The sequence below is a fragment of the Pezoporus occidentalis genome, unplaced genomic scaffold (genome assembly GCF_034315485.1).
Source record: "Pezoporus occidentalis ecotype Australia unplaced genomic scaffold, CSIRO_AGI_Poc_V1 ctg25, whole genome shotgun sequence".
Taxonomy (NCBI): Eukaryota; Metazoa; Chordata; class Aves; order Psittaciformes; family Psittacidae; genus Pezoporus; species Pezoporus occidentalis.
The window spans coordinates 7520402-7545524 of NW_026914394.1; the positions used below are offsets into that span (position 1 = coordinate 7520402).

The 25123-nt window shown below is 40.3% G+C and overlaps 1 long non-coding RNA gene across 3 annotated transcripts in view; it reads left to right on the top strand.

Annotated features, from left to right (window-relative positions):
* Positions 1-24765, top strand: part of LOC134165940 (uncharacterized) — a 68637-nt gene extending 43872 nt beyond the window's left edge. For 2 of the 3 annotated variants that reach the window (XR_009965705.1, XR_009965706.1), the window contains 2 exons: positions 22708-22832; positions 22975-24765. This is a non-coding gene — a long non-coding RNA (uncharacterized LOC134165940). Of the gene's footprint in view, positions 1-21708; positions 22833-22974 lie in introns of those variants that run through there. The other variant, XR_009965704.1, reaches the window with a different exon arrangement.
* The last annotated feature ends 358 nt before the right edge of the window (positions 24766-25123 follow it).

Genomic DNA, 25123 nt, shown 5'->3' on the forward strand with positions numbered 1-25123 from the left:
ACAAAGCAAACAGTACTTTGAAGGAAAGGGGATGTGAGCGGTGATGCAGCCCAAGTGGGTTGGTAGTGTAAGACTAAAGGGAAGCCCTTCCCGTAGTCATTATCAGGGTAGGTGCCAAAATACCCATTTTCGATGTTAAAGACTTGCGTATCTTGGTGAAAAAAAGCATTTACAATTCAGTTGGCTGAGACAGTGTCAGCTGCTGGTTTTTCCCCCTCATCCTTAAGAAAATCCAAGTTTAGATATTTTCCATATATTTAGAAAAGTTTTAAAATGCCAGGAAAAGTGTCGCACCCAGTAACCAATGGACATGCGGTTAGCAAAGCTGTTATTAAGCAGCACACAACCAAAGCCCCCAAATATCAAAGGGAAACTTTCCATTTGCACCTTGAACCAGGCCTTTAAATACAAGCCAGGTAGTAAAAAAATCAGGCTTGATTATTACATTTATTTCTTATAAATTGCTTATGTCTTCTGCAATGTTATTAAATGCAGACTGTCTGATCGGGGGGGGTTCCCCTCAAATGGACTCCCTGAGTCTATTGTGTGTCGTGGCACATATCCACAAAATTTTACTTTTGCTGATTAATGCCTTCATTAAATACTATTTAAATTTTAAAGATGAAAGCAACTATTTAGTGTTCATTTTTTCTGCTGCTGGCTCCGTGCTTTGTGAGTAATGTGAATGGGTAGTTTGTTGTTGGCTGCACAAAACAACTTGCAACTTTTCATTTTTCCTTAGAGTCTCTATCCTCCTCATGGGGTACTACTTTGAGTGTATCGAGCGTAGTGGTGTTGATCTGTTTTGTTTTCCCACCTTCAGAAGGTGTTTATGGAATAGTAGAAAATGATACAACTTGATATTCCAGCTCCTAGGTGGCAGGGAAACAAAGAGTAAGGTCACTGACAAGTGGAGCATATTTGTTCTGTACAAGTAGAGTTTTGTGTTATCATTTTGATTCTTCAAGTTAAGCCCTTCCTGCAAAGTGCTGAGAGCCTTCAAGTATGGTTCTTCAATGAGAATTGATACTGTTTTGCTCCATCTATAAGCAAGAACTAGTATAAAAACATCCAAGGAAGACCAAGTCTAATTTTATTACATGATTGCGCAAAATTGCTTAACCGCATCAAAGAAGAGGCGGCATCTACTCTGGGAAAGGCCTTGTAAAAGAGCTTTCAAATGCAAAATGCAATCTTACAGGTGATTTAATCATGGGAATGCATCACTGAATGTCTGTTTCATTTATGCCTCTAAACTCAAAACAATGGGACCTTTATCAGAGAAAGAAATATTAGAACCATTTTCTTCATTAACTGTTCTTATTAGATGATATTTAGTTGTCTATTCATCTTTCCTTTTTCCTCATTTAATCAAAGCATTTTGAAAAGGATCATTATTAGAAATAAAGTATCTTCCAAGGGTCAAGAGACATTTTGATTTCTTTTTTTCTTAAAGAGTAAATTAAAATATGACTTGGAAAAGGAAGAGAGGGGTGGAATTCTGAATGAAGTTTCTTCCACAAAGTCCAGTGCATCTTGAGCAAAGGGAATATTTCCTCTATACCAATCTCTTGCTGCAGCCACTGAATGTTATTTAGTGGTTGAAAAAATGGCAGTGTTCTGTTTGGTTTCCACACAAATTGGTTTGAATGCCTGTGTACATCTCACTCCTTGGTTAAGCTGGCAAAATGCACTTAGAAAACACTCAGCAAAATTTGGGGTTTTTTATTTACTAAGTAATTCCTACTTCAGGCAAATGCCACCAGGAAAATTGCCTTAATTCAATGAAACTCTGCCCCATTTTCATTATTTTAGTCTGGCATTCCTGCTTCAGCATGGGAGAGGAATAGCTGGCACAAACCTAAGCATGGCTCTAAGACATCTGACTTCAGCTGGTCTTTGATTTTTGGGGCTATTTACATTCTTTGTTAGAGCACAAAGGGGAGGTTATGGTTAATAACAAGACCTGGAAGAAGCCCGGCCACCACCCTTCCCCAGGCACAGCCCTAAGAGTGATTGCACAGAACTACTCCCACATGCCTCTGATCAGCCCCTGGAACAGATTGATGCAGTCACATAACCAGGCTCATTTCAGATACCAGGAATCTTTATGAGCCATCAGTTACTGAGGGCCCAGCTCCCTGACATCCATCCCACACCATCTGAATCACCTGCCTCATCCTCCAAAGTTTCATTCTTAGGTGAGCTGAAGCATAGCCAACCCCCTCCTCCATGTCAGCAGTGATTGAAGGGGGCAAAGTGCCCAGGAGCAGGGAATTATCCTTCACAGCAGAGTGCAGGAGCCTCAGCACCAGCGGTCCTCACCATGTGTCTTCTGCCTTGCTCACAAGCACAGAGCACCAAAAAGATAAACTGGGGCTGAAGGGGGGAGCAAAGATTGACATTCCCTGCAGAGTATGTTGCAAAGGTCCAGTTCCTGTGTGATGTAGTGGCAGGAATGAGGCAGACAGAGCAGCCCAGCCATAACTTCCTGTGACACTTAACTTTTGCTCAGAACATAGGAAAGTCTAGATATATCCCTCACCACTCACAAATAAATGTGAACCTTGAATAAAACAAGTGATTAAAGGAGAATCTTTGTGGGCCTCCAGGACTCTTGCTCTGTGAAGAAGGTTTGGAGGGAGAGAGATGCTGGCTTCAAGGCTCTGTAAATGCTGACATAGACAGCCAAAGAGCTGTGATTGCAGATGGACTTGAAAATGCTAAGCAGTAGCAGAGCAAGGCCTTAAAGCTTTTTTTTTTTAGTTGTCAAGCTTTTGTTAATAGTCTCTTGTTCCTTGATTAGGTCCAGAACCTGTGAAAACACTTAATTTAGATAGTTTTAAACTAATGATAAAAGGCTAAAGAGAACTCTTACTTCTGATTAACAAGTGACACGCAATTTGTCACTTCTGAGAATCCCGTGTAGTAGCGCAGTAGCTATATGCTCAGGTGTATAGTTTCAAGCTCAGATGTATTGTTTTACTCTCAGATGTGAAGGTGTTTCTGTTTGTATGCAGGTGAACTGCATAACTTCAAATGCCAGCACTCACTGAAGAGTGAATTTCTTCATCCAACTCAATAGATGCCCTGAATATAAGAGCTTATACAGAATGATGCCATGCTAAGTATGGCAGCAGAACTCCTGTATGCTGCACAGCAGATTCAATTGTGCTTCTGCCAAGAGCACCTTGATGGTCTGGTTTGCATGTTGTGGTCTTCTTTTAGCTCCAGTGTGCTGCAGCTGAACACAGTGGGTTTAGCAAAGGTCTCATGATTACCCTGAACTGAACAATGCTTCTGCAGCAAAAGCAGCCTGGGGGCAAGCAAGTTGTCCATATTTCTCAGTGAATGAAGCTGGTATAATGTTGTCCATATTGATTTGTATTTAAATATGCAGAAATCCTTTCTCATTCTTTGTTAATTGGAGGAAGCTGACCATGACAGCCAAAGCCACAGAAGTCAAAAGGCAGTAATTTAAAGCACAGAGTAACTGAAGGAACAAGCACACTAACCTACATATTAGGAAAAACTGGGTAGAAGAATGTTAGTGCTTTCAAATTCTATTTTAAACCATAAAAAAAAAAATCACTTAATTAAAATCCCTGAAACATCAACTTCAGGGTCTAAATTTAGCTGACACTGTCATAAATCCGAATCACCTCTCATAAGACAATCATTTTAAATAGGTATAACCAAAGCCTAATTTTGTCTGCATTTGAAATTGCAACCACAGTATCCATAGAGATGGAAGTTGAATTGTGACTTTGGCCTTTTAATAGCAAAGCTATTTCATTTGTGACTTCAGTATGCAAGCTACCTCTCTACCTTAGTGTAGAGAGGCAATGCACAGGAAAAGAAGAAGAATTAGGTGGAGGGGAGCTTGATTCTGAAGAGTAATTATTGGTGAATACTAGCAAATACTATCCTTTGTAAGCTTCTGAACACAACAAACTTGCAGCCTCTGGAGTACCGTGCAGTGTGGAGTCCCACCGCTTGCTTCCTTAAGCAATTTTACTTGCTGCCCCAAATCTCCTCTTTCTTTAAACTTCATGAGCTAAGTGCTAGTGAAACATGCTGGCACATTATAGTCAAAGCTCAGATGTTTCCTCTTTCCAGAAATTAATTAGTCTGGACCTTTGGTCTGTAGCACATTGGAAATCCTGATGGAAAATTAGTTCAAATCCAGATTGTGAACAGTCTCTCTACTCTTATAAGAGCAGACTGTAGTTCCCCCTATCACCCATAAAAGCACATAGAAGTATTGTGTCTTCCTTATGTTCTTTCTGGTGATCCTCCAAGGATTTTGATGTTTTACATAGACCCTTGCTCAGAGTTGGGATTTAAAAGGCACAGTTTAGCTGGTATGTTTAATGGCAAGTAATAATTTTTCTATGTATATGTCCTATGGACCCTCAGCATTAACTTGCTGCTAGATAATAATTTGCAAAACCAGTGAAAGAATGACGGTCTCCTTCAATTCTTTCCTTTCCTTGGATGTTTCTGTTTTCATCCTTGTAATCTAGGCTTTTTCCATGAAGAATTAAAGTTCCAGCAATAACAACTGTGCTGGAAGTGTTCTCTGGCTGATTGATAGTGCCAAAAAGCTACTACTGGAAATCTTGAAGAGAATGAGCTTATATGATTTACACCCAGTCTTCTGCATTCATGTTTTTATAGATCACACGTTATCACCAAATAAAAAAATTCCCCATTGGGTACAAAGAACACACAATAACATACTTCTTGCCTATGCATAACAGCTTTGCATAGTCAGTATACTGGGTAGTTTGAGGAATAAGAGGAGTATGTAAGATGGTGCAGAAGCCCCAGCACTTGCTTACTACACCATATGGTGTTTCTGGTCTTCAGGACATGTATCTGTGTCCATAAGAATAGAGCTACAAAACGTAGCCAATCATTGTGCATATGTTGGATCTTATGAATCCTTCTAGTAGTTAGAGATGGTATAATTAGCTGCAGAAAGCATAACTGTCCGCCTCATAAAGAAAGAAAATCATCCTTTATGCTTAACAAGCTTTAAATCTTTTATTTGAAGCTGTAGCTGCTACGTTACCTGAGTGTCTGCAGGCACTAAAACCATAGAGAACACCCCAAGTAAAATGTTCAGTGTTGGGAAGTCAAGGGAAGACATGAATGTGGTCTTCAAACTTCAAACTCCCATAATTGTGTTGTCCATAGCCTGTCAGTTAAAGGGCAATAACTAACAAATGTGGAAGCTTTTATCAGTCTTTGTGCAGAGTGGGAACCAAACCAACCAATCTTGCAATTTGTGAGTGCTTAATTGTGCTTGCAGGCTAGGCCTGCTGCAGATAGTAAAACAAGTTGAATTACATCCCACAGTGAAAGGTCTAAAAGTCTTTTAAAAGGTTTTACAGCATTAAAAATGCACTTAATATTTTGCTTATTGCTGGACACAATAAACTACACACATTCTGCTTTGCATATCTTCTCAGCCAGCAAACTTTTGGACTGATTGGGGGATATTTGAGAAGAGGAAATGATCCATTGCCCACTACCCTCAGTGCATTTTACAGGGACTCCCTGTCCAGAGGTACATATCCTCTCACAACTGTGCCTTCTGTAGCTAGTAGGAGTCATTTCTTTTACTTCCTGATCTCAGGCTCCTGCTGGACTGTGTTCACATCTGTAGCAGTGTGGTTGCTAGGAAATTTCAGAGGGGCTAAGGAGGAAGCAGGAGGTGGTGACTTTGTTTAGGGCACTGCACTTGACCAGAGGGGGGGATCAAAAAGTATCATCTTGGAGGGGATTCTCCATCTAATTTCACTCCAGAGCCATCTGACAGCCAGTTGTTATTCCCCTCCCTTCTTCCTTTGTTCCAAGGAGGAAAGAAAGGTGGAAAAGGAGCAGGAGGCTGCAAGCAAAGTAATTAAAGAAGGAAGTCCCTGCAGAGGATGTATCTTGTCACTGTGCCTGGCCTCTGCCTTCAGCAGCGTCAGCTCGCACCACAGCACACAATGCATCCCTGTATCTGCTGATGCTGTAGCAGATGTGCAGGCCCCCAGCTCTATTAAACCCCAGATCTCTCCCTGCCTTAACTTCCCACAGATGGGTCCCATCTTGGATACCCTGTCAAGAAATACCACAGAAAAAATACACTGAAGTAGTTGTGAACCTTCCTCCACGGTTTTTTACCTTGAAATCCAATTGGCTTGATTTATATCTGCTTTAGTCTCTTTCAATCTTAATTCTTTTTTTTGATGATTGCTTGCCTTTATAAGCAAAGAAGCAGTTGACCTTGCTTCCAAAACCATCTTGTCCAGTGTTGGCATCTTCACCTTCAACCTTCTGAAAACTAGACCAACCTTTGGAATTTTAATTAAAAGATGCATATGCATGTAAAGCTTTTTCTCACTACCACATGGCACCTGCTGACCCAAATGCCTACTGTGCCAAAACGATGCAACCATGTATTACTAGAGAGTAATCACTAGATGTGATGCCATCCAGTTAACTCTTGTATCACTTGTACTGACTGGAAGGCTAGGGAGGGAACTGGAGAGATGAGATCTTTGCTGCTCATGTTACCGTTTGTTTTAGCGTTGCAATACATTGAGGGGAGGCAGTGATTAAATCAAATGTAGTCCCACAGCTAATGCAAATTATAGGTTATATACAGAAATGTACTAAACTGCGTAAGATGTTTAAACAATATGCTGACTAAACACAAAGAGCATTCCCGTATGTGGTACACAGCACACGCCAAGGGTAAAGTGGTCAAATAATTGTCTGCAGAAATATGATTTTAAGTTACAAAAGCCAAAATAATCTTATCAGTCTGAAACTGAAGGAAATTTTCTATCAATAACCACCAAGGGGCAGTTTTTCCACTGCGGTTAGGAAAAAATATCGGAGGCTGCACCTACAAATTCAAGGGCTCTGGATATTTCTCTAGAGATGGCTTCCAGCTCTGGACTGGCACAAACATGCAGCCTTTAGCACACATTCCCAGGTGATCACATCTGACCTGTGTGGATCCCAGTCCCTGAGTCCTGAACCAGCACATGCAGTGTCTGCCTTGTAGCCGTAGTCTAACTCTGGATCAGGAAGCCACCAAGAGAATTCTTAGAACACGAACCACTGACCTGTTGTAGCAATAATGCTCTGATGCATGGACGTCCTCAGACTACTGTTACCTTGTTCTCCTTACATTTCACAACTTCTGCTCCCAAAATGTCTTTTAAGACCCTCCTGTCCTTATAGAGCAAGTATCTCCAAGGCTACACTTAACTCTTGGCTATATTTTGCTATCAAATGCTCCACTATTTTTACAGAGCTGGACACAGTGGAAATGAGAAATAATTAGGAGTAAGACTGATTTCCTTTTGAACTTATTGCTTCCTTCAGATTTTGAGATAAACTTCTTATCTTTAACGTTTAATTCTTTCAGATAGAGGCTGAAGTTTTGAGTTTACTGGAGGTTTTGAAATCCCCAGTCTTTCTTTGCTGAGAAAGAAAGTACAAAATTGACAAAGACAGACATTTTCTTCTGCAGCTTTTAAAGAGAGCAAGGGCATTGCAAGTGATAGAGATTAAGAAAAGAAAATTAAACTGTAAAGAAGTACTTGACAGTGTCTCTTCTGCACTTATTGGAATATGCTGCTCAAGCTAAAAGAGAGGGCAAGAGGTAATCTGCTCTGCTATTTGCTTTTAATATGATCATGTTCTTGGCTCCCACTATATCTAATGCTGCTTGTATCATTCAAATACACACCTCATTATCTCATGCAAAACCAATTGTAGTGGGTAGGATGCCTCTGAAGTTATGATATGCACAAAATATGTGAGCTCAAAGTGTATTTGCAGTCAGTGATAGTACTGCCTGCTAATATATTGTTACCCTATTCTTGGTAGTAAATATTTCTTTTCTTAAGCTTTAAAGCAGCTCAGTGGTGGAGGTTAAGTTTTGTGTAACTGATTTAGTTATTGCTGCTCTGACATGTATCTTGGATCCACTAACTTGCGCACAGTTGCAAAATCAGTAAATAAAACATGTAAATGTAGCTGGAGATTAAGGGGTGTCTTTTAAGCTCTCTTCATATGGTGAGTATAGGGCTAATTTGAAAATCATGTGGCTAATTTGACCAAGGGTGAGGGAGAAATTAGGTTTCACTCTAAGCCTTGTTTTCAGGGAATGAAAAGAGAGGTCCAGGTTCAATGCAGCTTTCTCGAAGCATCGAACAAAATCAGTCTTTGTTCTTCAGTGAAACTTATCTGCAGAGAAGCTGCATTGCTTCCTGTGAAATACAGCCCTGCAGATGTGCTTTGCTAGTCGTCCCTCTGCTTTTGCTTCCTTTGGTCAAGTAGTCAAGAATAGCTACTTTGTGCTGGAGTGAAAATGATGCTGCTTCATTTGCCCTCTGCTGAGATGGAGCCCTGCTCACCAAAGGGACATGACTTCCTGCCAGTTACTCTGCTGTTTGTTTATTTGTAAAGTGTAATGGGATATCACCCAGTGAAACTAAAGTCTCCTTCCTTCAAACCCCAGAAAAAGGGGCAGCAGGTTCTCAAGCAAGTGCAAAGAACCTGAACTGATGCTTTAAATGCATAAATATAGGCAATATGCAGCTGGATGCAGTGGATATGGTAGATAATGATTAGTTTAGCTTTAAGAAGCATATGAGCAGAGTTCAGGAGGTAGCAGGTCCCACTTTAGTAAGTCAGAATATAACAAAGTGAATTGTAGCAAATTAAGGCTTTAAGTGGTTGGGCTATAAACCAGAATAGAAATTGATTTTATAATAGTCTTGCATACTGCAAATATCCTTAAGTGCTTTATGTTTTAAATAGAGTAAATGCATAGTAAAATGAATTGCCTATTATGCACTAAATAGTACATTTGTTATTAAATCTTAGAGCAGGACAGATTTTTACTGGTATCTTTACTGTAGGTATTTATTTTGCATAAAATTCATTTTATAGCATGAAATTGTCCAGAAAACAGATTGACATTCATGGCCTCTTTGTTGGGCACAGTATAAATAGAGTCGGCAAGATCCCTACCCCAAATAATCTGTGTTGTTAGATGACAAAAAGCAGAGAGGTGAACACATTCAGCTGTATTTGTCTCTATGTATCTTTGTATTATATTGCCCTATCTAAGTGGGATGAATCAAAAGTTTGCTGACTTGGGTTGCCACAGAGGTGGGTTTCAAAGCAGAGGGTGTAAATTCTCTGACATGCAGGGTGCAGGATGAAACTGCAGTCTCAAGCCTGGGGTTAACTATTGTGTTCCCAAGGCTCTCTTTTTATATCCACTCAGAGTTTCCCTTTCACCAAGTTGCATACCTGGATTTAGCAGCAGTGGCTCTTAAGTATTTCCATTATGCCCCTTTGGGTGGGCCTGGGCACGACACAATGACAGAATAATGTAGGAGGAAAAAGAAACAATAAATGCATTGAGAATGGAAAGAGGACAGAGCTATGGAGCAAGGGAGGTTTGAGCAGAAGCTTGGATATGTGGAGAAATGGGAATATCTGTGGGATTAGTCTGTGTTACTGCTGAGAGCAGCTAAGACTGCTGAGCAAAATGATCCAGATTTGTGAAACTGATGGCTGCTGGTCTGAGAAATAGTGAAGTGCAGAAAGGGTAGGACAAGGGAATGTACGGATGTGGGAGGATGAGACATGCAAAATCCTTAGAGAGGGTGAAAAACTGCTAATGCTGTCAGGGAGATACTGTCAGAGGTACAAGTGGAGAATACAGGAGTCCAGACCCACTGAGGTCCCATAGAGCTGTGTGTTGCATTGTTTGATACATAACACTCTCCCATTTTCTCTAATTTTACATTGGTTCAGTCATGTCTTCTTGGTTCATGTTTGTGGCATGGCATTTTTCATAACTGCTGTCTGGGTCAGTCCACTCTGTAATATTCTTTTTGGATTACCCACTGGAGCCCTGTTCTTCCAGCACAAACACAAACAGACTCTAGCTAATGCTGTTTCTCTTTGGGGAGGTGATCATTATATTCTCAGGTGAAGCAATTACAAGAAGGAATCTTGATTCTGTGGTTTGGGTTTTTTTTTTCAAGACAAAATGAGGTCCTCTAGGTAAAATAATACCCATTCTTGACCGAGTGTGTGTATGCGCATAAAGGTGCTGCTTTACTGTTCTCCAAAGACAGAATGAAGGGCAAAAGAACTCATTCTGCCTCATTTGGAACATATTCAGGTACTGTGGGTTTGGAAACCTGACTCAATATGAGGTTTATGTAAACTTCTGAATAAAAACCATGAATGTGTGCCTGCATGCTTGTGTGAAAGCAAATAAACACAATGTGTGCCAAGTATCAGTAATCATTTTGTGACAGGGTGGCCTTACCCGTGGGTTTATTGCAGTACTTACAACAAGCTTCTCTTTAGTTACAAAAACATAATTGTTATTTTAGCTACGTAAGAGAAACCTGTGGACTTGCACTAGTTTGGTGAAGTTTTTTCCCCATCCTTTGATAAACAATTCTCTCTCTGCTTCCTGTCATGACTGTTTCACTTTCAAGAGGCAGGATTTGCCTTGTTACTGGAAAGTATCTGTAATTTGTAGGCGTCTCATTGCTTTATGCTTCATCTTAACATAATGTTGTGCCAATTATTTGCATCCAATCTTCATATTATGATGGTAAAAACTCTGGGCCTGGTAAGTACCCAGAAGCAAGACTTGTCTAACTAATGTGTAGGCAAACAATGTGCAAAACTGAGTGACAAAGCAGATTTTAGTCAACAGTGTAGGTGATGTTGGTGGGAAGAAAGGAGGGGAGGGAAATTATCTCAATTAACTTGTCCACAGTTAACTGACAGGTTTATCTCATTTTATTTTCCAAATATATTGGAACAACATTTTGTGTAAACATGCACGTGTGAGTATACTCGTAGCTCTTTCTGTTCTGTTCAGGCCTTCTTTAGAATCCGCTGTCTATAGAGCTTGTGAGAATAATTTTTATCCAGTGGAAAATAAACTGGTGGTGTGACAGGTTTTGCATTGCCATGACCTGGCTCAAGTTGGGGGAAAGGGAAGGTTATGCAGGCGGGAAAGTGTGTCCCATGTAAGCCAGGGTTATCAAAGCTCCAGCATCAACCCCAGAAATCTGTTCTAGTCCCTCCATAGCTGAGCATCAGGTTCATAGTTTAGTTAGGTTGCAGGAAGCTGAAGTAGATTGCAACTATCTGAAAGGAGGTTGTAGCCAGGTGGTCCTTTCTCTTGAGTGACAAGAGAAAGCTGCCCCAAGTTTGAACCAGAGGAGGTTTAGATTGGTGATTAAGAACAATTTCTTCACTGAAAGGGTGGCACTGGAACAGCCTGCCCAGGGAAGTGGCTGAGTCACCATCCCCGGAGGGACTTAAGAGATGTAGATGTGGCATTTGGGGACATGGTTTAGTGGTGGACTTGGCAGAGGTGGGTTAATGGTTGGACTCGACCTTAAAAGTCTTTTCCAAACTGAGCAATTCTATGATTCTAAGTCTGGGATCTCTGAAATGGGAATATTGCCATGTAGGTCTTGACATAGAGGCTCAGCAGAGTGCTGATGAGGAAGGACTCAGATTCTTCATTTTACCATCTGGTGTAAGCCATATTCTTATCCCTGTATTCCCTTCTTAGCAAACAGTTTTCTAGTCTTGCTCAACTATAACAAGCTATTCTTGATAAGCTCAGCTTGTATGCGAAGTGTAGGGCTTGAAATACGCTCTTACCTACTTCATGTAGTTATTTGTCTGTATTATCTCATGCAAACAGAGGAACTTCTTTCTTTTGCTGCTTATTGATCCCAGTAGGTGACTTACACTGAAGGAAGAAACATCTGATTTATTAGTCATTGGTCCCCCTTCCTGAGGACTCGGCATCTGAAATAAATTGAATGGGTTTAATGTCCTTAGACCCAGACATAAATGTTTGTGTGTCTTGTCTTTGCAACAAGAAAAAAACCTCTGAAGCAAATTCAAACTGTCATTAGAGTCATGTTACAAATAAACAAAATTCTACACAGATAAGTGTGACACGTTTCAAATTCTGGAAATGGTTTGCAAGCCATTAGATGCAGGATAAGATACAGGAGCACAGATGTAGAAAGGAAAAGTAGGGACTCTTCATCAGGGACTGTAGCAACAGGATAAGGAGTAATGGGTTCAAGCTTAAGCAGGGGAAGTTCAGGTTAGATATAAGAAGTTCTTTACTGTGAGAATGATGAGGCACTGGAACAGGCTGCCCGAAGAAGTTCAAAACCAGGTTAGGCAGAGTCTTGGGTGACATGGTCGAGTGTGAGGAGTCCCTGCACATGACAGGGGTCTGGAACTGGATAATCTTAAGGTCCTTTCCAACCCAAACCGTTCTATGTCTCTATGATTACTCCTAAGGAGCAGAAGGAACAAGAAATCTGTGACCATGATGTCCAGATTTTCCATCCCGAGATGGAACTATTTCCTCTAGAGACATGAGGAGACAGAATTTTTTGGCAAGATGTGCCTTGTTCTATCCTCCTTCTGAAAATCAGTCAAGGAATAGGAAGCTGAACACAGTTGATCTGATGGAGTTTCTCCCTCAGCAGGAGAGTTCCAGTGGCAGCTCTGGGTCCTCTCTTTCTCTCCATGAAGCCTCTAGCAGTAGTTAGGTGTCAGGAGGTTGGATGGGGAAAGACTGGGAACATTCTATGTATTATGTGGACTGATCCATAATATCTATGGAGCCAGATCTTACAAAGAAAGGCTTGATCCTTCTGCATCTCAGAAATCAGGGAAATGTAACACTGTTTGTGTGCTTTTTCTTTTTTTTCTGTATATGGTGGTCAAACCAACTTTTTTTTTTTGGTATGTTGGCAGCCCAGTAGATAAGAGAACACCCCCCACCCCCCCCCCATAGTGAAGGAGACTCATTCCAACCATTTGGTTTGAGTTGAATGGTTGATCTCAGGGAACACCTTTTTCATTCATAAAAAGAAAAAGCTACTCTCAATACTTTCCGGTGTCATCCTCTGGGGCCTTGAAGGCCATGTGTCACACCCCCTTACTTTGTAGGTCTTGCTTTTATAGACTCTGTTTTTCACTCTCAGAGATTTATTGTCCCAGTGAAGAAACGGTCTGGATATGCCTCTGCAGTAGAAATGTAGCCATGTATTTGCTAAGAACAAGCTTGTGGTTTACCAGAATATTTCTGTTTCCTTCTGAGGTTTCCAGCTAATGAAGGGGAATTTATCCAGTACATTTATGGACATTAAAATAAGAGTTGCACTCCATAAATACTCCCATTGTTGTTTTAGTTTGCAGTTTAAAACATTTTGTCAGCAGCATTGTCATCTACTGTGACTCAGCTTGTGTTTTTGCTCACAGTATCAGAGCAGCTTGCTTGTAACACAGACGTACGTTCCAGCTGTTCCTACCAAGTAGGCTTCAAAGTACATTGTAAAAGCATTCCTGAGCCTTTCAGCACTGAGCACATCTGATCCCTGAGCATAGAGACAAGTTCACAGTTACTCCTTATTTGATGTCTATGAAGATAAAAGCACAGCATCTGGACTGATTTCTGGGTTGATAGAAATTCCTGCCAGCATAGAGCTGCAAGATAACCTGTCAGGGACAGGTGCTGTGACAGCAGAAGGACCACCACCTCTGTTTTACCTGCAGGTATTCAAAATGACCAGTCACCTTCTGAGAAGTTATCAGTGCTGGCCAGAAGGGGCTCCTGGTTAGGCTGAATATAGGGTGCAAGTTACTTGTTAGCAACTTCTAGAAACATCCCCCAGCCTGGCCTCCCTCCAGAGGAGGAGTCATAGACAGAAAGTGTCCTCATCTTTAATGGTGGATACCTGCAGCAGGAAAAGACCCCAATGCATCAAGGTGCACTCTGTAATCACAGCATTCAGAACTTTTAATCTGTGTCCTAGAATGCTGCCCAGTGCTTTCACATCTGTCAGTCAGAGTTATCCTTTGAAAAAGGAAGTCCCTTAGCACAAGGAGGAAGTCAGGCCTTCAGAATTGAGGCAATAAAGAATTAAGTGTTTAATAGGTACATTGTCTAATTTTAACAGAAAAGTCCAGTGAGTACAAGAACACTTTAAAAGTTAGAAGTTCTTTATAACCTCCTCTTTGCTAGCAGTACACTGTGTTTTGTATTAACTTGATTTTCAAAAGTCTTAAAAAACAGACTTTCATCACATTTAAACCCATGAAAATTTTTCAACTTGATTAGTTGAAACTTGGTCCCCTTCTTGCTGTGTTGGGTTTTTTTGCTCAACTAAAACTGCTGCAGATCTTCAAAACCTGTCTTGAAAAAGAACAGGAACCATGCAAGGAGGCAGAAGTGCAACAGAGTTCACCTCCAAAGTTTCTGTGCCTGTATGGCATGTTAACTGAAAAAAAGGATGTTTCTAGTGGTGTATTTTGAATAAACTACATTCAGAGATTTCTCCTCTACAAAGGGAGGTCCAGTGTATAGATTACACAAGAATGTAAATATGTTTTGTTGTCACCAAAGTGGTGTCTTGCTGTGTTCAGTAATCCAGAGCCACTTCAAAGGATTATACTGTCTTGAGAACAAAATTTGCTTACATGCAGCTCAGCCCTTCCCAAAGCACTTCTTTAGGTATTTACCTACAGTTTTCAGCCTGCTGGCTGCCATTCAGCTGGTATTATCAAGAGGACAAGTTTGATGCTCAAGAGGTGAAGCAAAGAAATAGGCAGGTATTTAAATAGAGACATGAGCCAGCAAACAAAAGTGGTTTTAATATTAGTAACATTTTAATCTTGTTCTCTAAACAAAAGAGGATTTACTTATTCATGGCTCAAGAATTACAAATTAATGTGTGGAACTGGTGTTAGTACTGAGGGCCCTGGAAATTCCTGTGATTCAGTGTATTTATTGTTTTAATTGTTCATATTTCCTTTGCTTTGAGGGATTTGGTCTTTGAGATTAGTACGATGGTCACTGCCACATCTGTCTTGGATTCCTTATTCGTCAAGAATAGCCCTAAGCAGAGAGCGTTACAGAAGTCTCTCATTAGGAAGAAGAAGTGGTTGTCTTTTATGTAGCTATAGATGATAAAAGGCACTGATTTAGCACTGCTGCCTGAAAGTCCACCAGCACTGTTGAATTCCCAGATACTGCAAGACAGTGATTTCCAGGGAGACGTTGAGGACTTGTTTATCCCTTCTGATTAATAGTAAAATCTTTCTTTCCACCATGAGTCACTTGCAAATCCTTACCAGAAACTAGAAAAAGTAAAAATGGAAAGCACAGATTCAGATATCAGTTTCCGATGGTGTGTGACACTGCAGTCTTAGAACCCAAACATAGTCCTCAGTTCCATGATGTTACCTACAAACTCAAAGGAAGTGGATATGAGACTTGCCTGTGCCTTTACAAATGTATAGTGCACCCTAGTCACGTATACAGCAAGCACCAGTTCTCAGTCTCCGATTCTGACCAAGCCTAATGATGGAAGTGTGTAGAGCTTCACCATTTTTACTTGCTGGCTTCTCTCTCCTCCCAAATCCTTTAGATCTCAATCGTAGAAAGAAATTGGAGCAATCCCACAGTTCCTACCTGTGGTCTTTGGGTCCTTTTGCACCCTTCTTCCTACTTTACCTACATTGGGAACAAGCTTGAATAGAGAGATCCAAAGGATTGTTTCTTACAGCATCACGAAGTCTGAAATACATTGTACTTATGGCAAAACAGGACATCTTAAAGATGGGGAATGATGCAGCTGTGGCAGATGTTTCTGAATACACAGAAAAGCTATGATGCTATGATTTGTGTTAATACTAGCTTAGCCATACCTCAGTCTCCTGAAGCAAAACCAACCAGTGTCCAGTTGCACCCCTGAAGATACTCAGAAAAGACAAAACCCAAAGAAGAGGCTCATCAAGTAATTAAGTTTCAGGTGCCTCAAAGTTATTCTTTATGTCTGGTATCAGCCACTCAAAACAATGGTTTCAGACTTATGAAAACAGATTGAAAGGGACTAAGAACAAGCTATTCTGTATTTCCTTTTATGACAGCATTACTTTTGAAAGAATAAATTATTTGGGGATAAGATGGTGAATGCTTATGGCTACATTCAGCAGTTGTGCCCTCCTTGAGAAAGGCTTAAATATTGACTCTCCTCTGGTAAGTCAGGAATCCATTTCATGATGATAAATTCCTTCCTTAATTATCTGCAATTGATTTGCATAAGAGTCATATTGAGATTATTATATGACATGAAAACTGTCAAACATTGTTAATTTAAACAAGTTTTTAAATCAGCCAGTCTTAACCCAACTACATATTATCGAGAGTTCAACAGGAAAACAAGAATTCTGTCCTCCTGAATGAGATCTTTTCCAATCAGCTGGCAAACGGCACAAGTTCACCTTATATATGCCAATGTACAAATATATCCAATAATAGCAGAGGGAGCAACTGTTCCACAGCTCTGCCAGTGCTCATCAGGCACAGTGACAGTAGCCACATCATTAATCTCATGGTATATTAGAAATAAAGCCACTGGAATGGAATGGTGTCAAAGGATAAATGTTTCCCCCTTTGAAAATAAACTTCTCAGTTTCGCCTCATTGTGTAGTCTCCCCCCCCTTCCCCCCCCCCCTTCCCCCCCCCCTTCTATAAATCCTTTGGTTTCACCTGGCATTTAGGTAACAGGAGGAGACCAATATCCTATGTCAGAGCTCATTCTGCAGTTATCAGTTTAGCATATCCTTAAATCCCCACAATTGCTGTGCCAAGACCAATCCTTTCTGGGAGAGGTTAAACATATGCATTACATATTGAAACAATGTAAGTAGCATGTAATTAGCACTGTTTATGCATTCTCACTTTAAATTATACTTTAAAACCTATGATGTTTTTCAAGGCACTAAATGTTAGAGACGCTTAAATGAGCATTCATCTTGTCATTTTTAACTTTATTCATAAATAACACTCTAAATATATTTGAATGGTTTATTGCATTAGATCCCATGAACTGACGTGCACATTCTTCCCTTAGAGGATATAGTTCTTAATCAAACATCCTTTAAAATTATAAAACCCGTGAACATGGCAATTAAATTTACAAACAGTGTCATCGACAACTTTAACAAAAGATGTTTGGGGGAAGGGGGTTTTGGTGGGGGGGGAAGGGAGGGCGCTTTTTTTTTCTATCCTTTTTTTTTCTTTCCTCCTCTTTTTTTTTTTTTTCCTTTTCTCAAGTCTTGTTCCATAAGGATTATAGCTCCCCTGCTGTTTGGAAAAGATAATTTCACTTGTAACACTAATAACTTGAGCAGGGAGAAGGCTGGCTGGGTGAATGGAATGCACTTCACTGCACATCTTGGCTTCGCTAGAAATCGGAAACAGATGGTCCTTGCGGCTGGCTTCCCACTCGGGCCCGCTCAGTGCCAGCCTGTGGTCGTTGGCTGGTTGCTGCTGGCACTGTGTGACTTGAACATAGTAGGACAGTGGCAAAAGAAATCAAATCTTTTTCATTGAGCAGCAAACTGTAATGAAATTTGACAGATCTGACATTCTATACCCAACATCTAGTTAGAATATATTAACCTTTTAGTTTTCTTGAGCTCCTCTCTTAGTAGTTATGAATCTCCTTATAGCAGTGGCTCTGGAGGTGGCAGGAAAGCAATATCTTCTGGGTGCCCTCTAATGTTAGAGCTAAATACATAAATAATAAAGGAAACGCAGGGCTTCTAACTCTTCCCAAATTCGTATGCAAAAGAAAAAAAAAGCTAGTAATACAAATAGTAATTGGATGCTTTTGTTAATATTTCATTCTAGGTAGAAAAAATAAAAGTCAAGTGATATTCCACTTCTATGTCATAAGAGTATTTTCCGGGTACATCTTATACCTCCTACTTCAGTGAGGTAATAATATCTTTGATCCAGCTGCACCAAAACTGAGTTTGCAGTTTTTATAAATACTTTCATTTTTAATTCTATGAATTTGCATTTACATAGATGGTTTAGATTAGTCCGGGGGCAGGAGTCTTTATTTCCCTCTAAAAGGTTCTCCCAGACATGAGCACTATGCTTGATATTAGTTGCCATTTAGTCTTTCTCAAGACGGTCATGTTGGCTGTCGCACACTCCTAAGGGAGAGTTAGCTCTCTTGGGTGAAGAGCATGTTGAAATGTGCTGAGTTATGGCCACAGATTAGAAAATAGTTGGTTATATTTAGGCTTAAAAATAAATCTGTTTCATGTTCCTTTACATTTTGGATTGATAAAGAAGAATTTTTTGCTTATTTTTTTTTTTAAATGTTTGCATGTGTCATTCCATTCCTTTCACTCCTTTCATCTGTTCCTCCTGTTTCCTTCAGACATGAAGTCACAGCACTGTCTGTGATGTCAGTGTGTTTCCATATTGACAGACCGTTCTGTCAGAAACAAGATCTTGATGCTTGTTTCAGATGAGGCAAAAGGGGAATACAGATGGCAAGAAGAAAATCAGAGGAGTGAGAGGGGAGTGGGGAGAAATATACACAACACAGCTACAGGGGAAAATGCAGAGTCCAAAGACAACTTTCCTGCAGGACCTTCACCATGATTATCCAAAATGTGTGTGTCATTTTGAGTATCTAGCAGAAGCTTTGCTGTTGCACTCGTTTTGGCTCAAGAGTCCTTTCAAGGTGCAGGAGCAGTGGTCACATGCTACTTCTCTCCTTGTTTACGCCTTCAGCAACAGCAGATCCTCTTGATTGAAGCCAGGATTATAGGATTTCCAAAAGCTAGAACACACTCGTTGTCAGCAACTTTGCATAAGTTCAGAGGCTGTCCAAAAATCAACTGCCTGCTCTCATGTGGCTCTTGAAGTAATTGTCGCTGTTCAAGATAAGGAAATCCTCTTCGTAACTCATCGAAGTTCAGGCTTCCCAAGGAAAACGCCTCCCAGATTAGGAACAGATCTAAAATCACACTGTTGCAATCTGCTGAAAAGCTTCTGAACAATTGGAACTGAAGAAATAGGGGAAGTGGAAAGAATAAAGAGTTAATGAGTAATGAGTACCATGCAATTAATAGATGATCTAGTAAAGAGTACTAAGATCCTAAAAACACATCTAGCAGCGAGAGCTGCCTGCAGTTCTGCTGTGTTTCTTTTACCAACATGAACAGTAGAAGCCAACATTTGGAGAAACCACCCGCTATGCCAACATTTCTAAATGCTCTCATGCATTCAGTTTCCAGTAGACTGTAAAATGCCAGCTTGATACAGTCATCTGAATTAATATACTTTATTAGCCTTTTTTTAGCATTCGTTCCTGGGTTTGTACACTTGATAGCAACAATATCCTCATCTGAATATGCTGCCGAGGGAAGACGGAGAGGGAGATGTTCACGCTGTTTCTGCTGCAGCAAGTAACTCTTCTCAACAATTAAGCAAACTATTTGTGGGTACTTGGCCACTTCTCCAGCAGGAAGTCAGAAAGCAACTGGCAAGTACTTGGATCCATTGCTTGAGGCCTAAAGCTGTCGGAAAACAAATCTCCTCTCCTGTAGCCCACAAACACATACACCTAACTTACTTCCAACTTGAAATATCACTCATATTACAAACATTTTTATTCTGCAGCTGTGTCTGTACATATGTCTATGCTGGTTTTCTTTCTTAGGAACAGATCTGATTTAGAAGCAAACATCTTTGTGGCTTATTAGTCTTTGGAAGGCATCGTTTTGTCCCAGTACTATTCACAGGGAGTGTTGTGCAGAATGCTGATTGACAAGAGTTAAATTCAAAACATGTAGCCATTTTCTGGTGTGTGGTTTTTTTCCTGATTGAAGGAAAACTACTTAGATGTTTGTTTCCAAAACGGCATCTGTCAGCAATCAAAGGGGAAAAATTGCATAAAACAAATGCAATTGTTTGGAGTAGCATTTCCTGGATCATGTTAAATGCTTGATTTGCTCCCCATTATGCTCACCAAATAATTTTATTTTCCACAATAATTGCAATATTTAACATGTTGTATTTAATCTTGTTTTAATGCTATTAACAACAGCCGTTTATGAAAGGAATAATTGCTCTACGGGTAAGAACCCACCAGCCCCAGCATCAGAAAGAACAATGGCAAACTTAACTGCACCTAATTGTTGTGAATTTAAAATGCTGTTAACTAACAGCACTCCTCATTTCTTTGCACAGAACTACTATACTCTCAGGAAGGAAATGGTTTCATGCTTCTGTCATTCATAAGCTGGAAAGTGTATGCTCTTCTAACAGTATATTTATTCAGTGTGTTTATAATTAATATTGGGAAGTCTTATATTGGTAGAGGATGATCTAAGCAGTCTGAAAGCAGTGGTTAATACAGCAATCATGGGAGTTTGTCAGTAGATGTATAAGTACATTAGGTGATGAAAAACCATACAGACCTAAGAGAGATTTATCAGAACTTGACTGGAATGGCGTGCAGCACAATGGGTATGAAATACTAAATAAATAATAAGCGGGGTGGGTGAGTTGTTTGGGTTGAGAGGTAGGAGCCGAGAGAGCAGCAGAAAATTGAATCTGACACCGATTCAAAGGCTGATTGTTACTTAAGTATTTTACTTTATATTTAGTGTGATTATTTGGAGGGAGGGATATTTCAATAAGCAGCAAGGCACAGAAAGGACAGGTAGTGTTAACAAACCTGCAGTAACAGAAGACGATAAACGCTTTGGCCAGCCAGAACAAGGACAGTTCCTGGCACTGTGTCCATGATTTGTTTTTTTTTCCCTGGACTCAGACTAAAACTTAACACTTCCCATGCTAGCCAGACCCTTTCCTGTAAATGGCAGTAGGATTGTACCTGCTATCTGGAGCGAAAAAAACAAACTGGGATGCTAAGAAGTTGCCTAGCTCATGCACTAATGTATTTTTTATGCAGTCCAGTTTAAGGCTGGGGCAAAAAAAAGGACTAACCCCTGCATGTTACATCAGCAGTTTGTGTTTACTCTGAATCATTTGCTTGTTATCTCTCGCATCACAGCAATCTGAAGGTATTAGTGGAGCTCAGTGAAAGTTAGTTCTGTCCTGTACTGAATGGCAGTTCTGTAATCTGTGCAGCACAGTATGATCATTTTACCATAGCCCAAATAGTTAAAGAATAGTTAGTACACAAAACAGTCAAACGGAGGATTGTGCGCCCACGAGCTCCCCTCTTTGATACAAACAGAAGTGGATATTGTTTAAAATTGAGTGGATATTTTAATACGTTTTCCTCTTGTGTCCGAATCATGAAAAGATTTGCAGAGTGTGGCTGTTTTGAGTTGTATCGGCCAAAGCTCGATGGACCTAAGGTGTATTCCTGAGAGTCCCTTTGCAGCTTCAAAAGTTCATTTTTTGCAAGCACTTGAGGGAAGGCACCACTGTACAGATCCAAGTGCCCTGTCCTGATGTGGTGGTGGCCACAGGGAAGCAACCGTTGCTTGTGTGATACAGCAGGGTGATTTAAATGGGAAGCATTCCCTGCCTGTTTGATAGTCAGATGTCGTAAAAGTAATACTTCTGTTGCATTTATAGCGCACTAGAAGTGGGAAATGGAGATGGGAAAATGTCTGATTATATTTCACTTTATTTTCCGGGAAAGGATTTTAATAGTGGACAATAGCAGGATTCTATAACTTTTTCAAACTGCTTTGGAGTTGTGTCAATTCCACACCTAAATTCTGGTTGTTGCAGGGAAGTTTTGCAGGAGGGAAAAGCAACCCCCTGTGAGGCTTTGCTGGGTATCACCTGATGGTGGTAGGAAGTGCAACTTTAAAAACCAGCTTTAAAAAATATGGTAGCAAAACTGTCTTAAGAATATAAGGAGGGAATTGTCCTGTTCTTCGGGAGCATTTCAGCCATTTGAACCTTCCTATGAGAAGTCATTCATTTGAACAATAAGATCTGGTATCTAAAATCAAGAAGGAACAAAAAGCCAAAACTTTAAGGTCTCAGAAAAAAAAATGAAAGAGCGTTTGATTCCTTCAGAAAGCTGCTGTCACTGAATCAAGAATAAACTTGAGCAGTTTATACTTTTTGCTTTGCCTTTTACTGCTTAAATGATCAGATGCACAATTATGAGAGAAAGAAAGCAAAAAGCGTTCTTATTTTTGCTCAGTCTTTTTTCTCCCCCTCTCGGTCACGTACATGAGAAAAGTAGCTGCGATAAACAGATACTGAATCAGACTGAAAGTCTTTTTAAAAAAAAAACAAAAAAAAAACCCACCCAAAACATTGCATGATAGTCTCTAAGCAGTTCCATCTGTCAAGCAGAAATTTTAGGCTAATAGCCTGTGGCGATCTCCCTCCGCAGTCCACTACCTGCCTTTGTCCTATTAAATCTCTTTATTCTTCTTAAAAAGGCAAAAAAAGAGAGGAAAGGAAAAGAAAGAAAAACCTTGCAGACCAAAATCATCTGAGTGATGAAGCCCCTAATTTTGACTGCCTCTCTTTGATGTTCAGCAGTGGGTTCTTATTTAGAAAAAAAAAAAAAAAGGAAAGAGGAGTGTGAGAGAGGGAGAGGGGGAGAGACAGGGAGAGAGAGAGAGAGAGAGGAGAAGACAGTGCTTAGGAGCAGATGACTTTTCATCTCCACTTCACCTTGCCACTGGGTCTGTGAGAGATTGGTTCATTGTCAAGATTTTTTTTTTTTACCCATGATTCCATATGGTATGGACCGGGCTACATGTTGCCCAACATGCCAGTGCAAATGTTTTCTCAATTAGGTGTCTTATCTCCCGTGAGTTAGCATCAGATGAAGCTTGCTGACAGCATAATGGCAGGGAAAACCTCCGACGGCTCCATCAAATGGCAGCTCTGCTACGACATCTCGGCCAGAACTTGGTGGATGGTGAGTTGGCAGCAGGGCTGCCTTTTTTTTTTTTTTTTGTCTTTTTTTTTTCTTCCCTTTTCTACTTTCCCTCCCTCTTTGACAAAATGTCCCAGACCTCACATTTATCAAATTAACATTTGATTTTTTTCACACTCTTCAGTAGAGCAGCCTCACACTTGTCCCACTTGTGTGCTTTCCCCTGTGTAACAGGAGACCGTTAATGTGCACTACAGTTTCCAGAGGGAAGCTTTTTCAATTCTCCTTAAGGGGGAAAAGAGGAAAAAAAAAAAACCTATGCAAAGAAGTAGTTTTGCAACGCCTTGTACAGAGAAACTTGTCTCAGTCGGCTGCTTAACGCTCAGTTTGTTTTACTTTATCTGCTGCTTTCAAGCATTCGTGTGCGTGTGCGTTTTTTCCCATGCGGTATTTTGTAAAGAGGGGAGGTGGAAAGTTCAGTCCGTTACAAAGCAAGTTGCTTTCCTGTCAAAGCCTGGACCGGTGCGGGAGTGTCGTGGTGTAAAATCATCACGTGTGAGAGGAGCGTGTTTTGCGAGGTGCTGCCTTTCCTCGGAGACCCCGAGCTAACTTTTTCCCTCCGCCTGTTTACGTTAGAACAGGTTACCGGGCTGTGCTGACCTGGAGCCATGTGTTACAGATCCCGCAGAGTCTGGCTCTAGCTGCTTTTGGGCGCAATTAAAGTTTCCCTAAAAGTCCCAACGTGCTCCGTAGAACGAGTTAACTAGCATGTCATGGTCAGCCGGGCCAGACAACCTTTGACATCTTGAATCTATAAGAGGTATAGTGAGTTAGGAGGATGCACAATAGCCCATTGTGGCAGAAGATGCAAGTCCTGTTGTGAGGAAGAGAGTCCTCAAATCATTACTGCCCTCGTTAGCGTGTTGTCCGTTAGGGATTAATTCGTTAGCAGCGCATTTTTAGTTTTCTGTAATTATTATTCTTGTGGCAAGCGTGAATTCTTCCAGTGAGAGGAAAAGTTTGCTGCCAGGACAATGAATGTATTATCCGCTCCTAACTGGACCGTGAACCTCAGCTCATTTCACATAGATATCAGTTAAAAAAGGACTGGCGAGTGGAATTACAAAACAAGGCATGATCACTTTCATTGTATGATACGCTGAAACAAGTCGGGGGCTTTCCCTCCCCTTCGCCGCCCCGGACCAATTTTGGTATCATTTGGAAAGTTTAAGACCTCTGAGGACTTGAAAGACTTTTAAAAGTGAGATCCGGAAGGTTTTTATTCTGCAGCTTGGTGGTGGCCATTGTGTATATCATGTGGCTTGTATTTAAAGGTGTTTGGGCTCGGGGTTTATCCATTTTGTTTTGTCTAAACTCTTAATTTTTTTTAACCGTCTATTAGAGGTTTGCCAGCGGTTGCCAGTGAAATGTAACATGCAGCTTTTGGTTAATGGCAATAGGGAAGTCTAACCACTTTACTTATAGTACTGATTTTCCAATTAGACTTTCTGCCAGGGGAAGTTGGAGGGGGAAGGGGTATTTGCATGCACATAAACTGTTGATTATTCATGTGACTTTTTTTTTTCTAGCTTGTTAAACCCTTGTAAATAAGGCTATTGATTCTTTGTTATCATTTTCAAAGCGAAGTTTTCAAGTACCTGTTTTAACCACAAGATTTAGAGCATGCTGTGATTTATTTTTTGTCTTATTCTAAGCCATGTGTGTATTTTATTACCACTCCTCTTTTATTGTCTATCGGCTGCTTTTATGATGAGGTATGTCCGTAGTTTACTATTTCATAAGTATCCTCAAATGTTACTTAGCAGTTATTTACACCCTGTAGAAAGTGTCCGAGGAAGTTTCATTTCAGTCACATCTATTTCACACATGTTTTAGTACTGCGAATATAATATGTAATAATGCTGGAAACATTTAGTAATGCACTTGCCTAAAAATAAACAGTTTTATAACCACACATGCTGTTGTTTAGATTAAACGTTGCAGAAAGTTCTCCTTAAACTTGAACGTCACACCATTTATTTTCTAAGAGAACAAAAAAAAAACCCACCCCACTAAAATAGCCTTGTTTTGTAGAAGTTGTGCTAGCTGAAAGAGATGGTATTTTTAACTGAAATGAATAATTCAAGATCTTTACAATAGATGTGTTAATTGCAAATAATTTTCATACCAACTTTCAATTATTGATGGACTAAGAAGCAGTTTTTCATACAGTCAGTGCATCTAAACCGTACAACAAAAAGTAGATATCTGTTTCTTTTTACCCCCTAAACCTCATCACAATTGCCACATTCTTTTAATCAAAAGTAAACTAG